Genomic DNA, 937 nt, shown 5'->3' on the forward strand with positions numbered 1-937 from the left:
TGTGGGAGTCTATAAAATGATGATTTTTTTTTTTTTTTTTTTTTTTGCCACGTGTGCTTTGTGGCCACCACACGCCATTCACCCTATCAGGGTGAGCCCCTGCTCCTACTTATAAGAAGGAATCTCCCTTTCATAATATTGAGGCATACGCCGACCAATCTGGATGCAATAGCTCACACTGAATGAATCATCACAACCAGTGTAGGTGACCTGACTTATGTTCGTAATACAGATTAGGAAATAAACCCTGAAATGTGCATGCCTCGTCCAATGTTAAACAGCTTGTAAGTGATAGGCCCAAGACTGGACCCCATGTCTGGTTAGCCCCAAAGCTTGTTTACTCTTTCTACGACGTTAAGAGTCCAGATGTTCTCAGGGAGAATGTACTAACAGCTCTGGAGTAACCAGGATTATGCAGGGCACAAGTAATCCAGGCTTGCGCATGGTTTCCCCAGGAAAATCCATGTGCTTCAAACTTGATTGGAACCCTCCTAGGGGACCACCGAACTCCCAGCAGCAGCCTCTGCCCAGCAGCCCTTACTTGAGTCTGAAATCCGCAGAATGTCAAGGCTGCAGGGGCTCGATAGACAGTCGCCATTTATAGAGCACCTTACTTAACAGAAGTAACTATGGCCCAGAGAAGCTCAATTCCCTCCTGAAATGTTTGCTGAGCACCTTTGTTATTTCAGTGTGTGCTGGGAAGAGACATGGAAACGGACAAATGCAGTAAGTAGAATCAGGTGTTTGGGTACACACACCCAGAATCGATGGAAGCCCATCCAATGGGCAACTCCTGTCCAGGTCTGCTAGGAAGTGTCCTGGAAGGAGTAGCTCCTGAAGCAGAGTCCAGAAAGAAAATAATTTAGATAATAAGAGAAACAGCAGTGGCACTGTATGCAGAGAAGATGGTGTGACAAGTATTTAGAGACTTGTCCAA

The sequence above is a fragment of the Saimiri boliviensis genome, chromosome 1 (genome assembly GCF_048565385.1).
Source record: "Saimiri boliviensis isolate mSaiBol1 chromosome 1, mSaiBol1.pri, whole genome shotgun sequence".
Lineage (NCBI taxonomy): Eukaryota > Metazoa > Chordata > Mammalia > Primates > Cebidae > Saimiri > Saimiri boliviensis.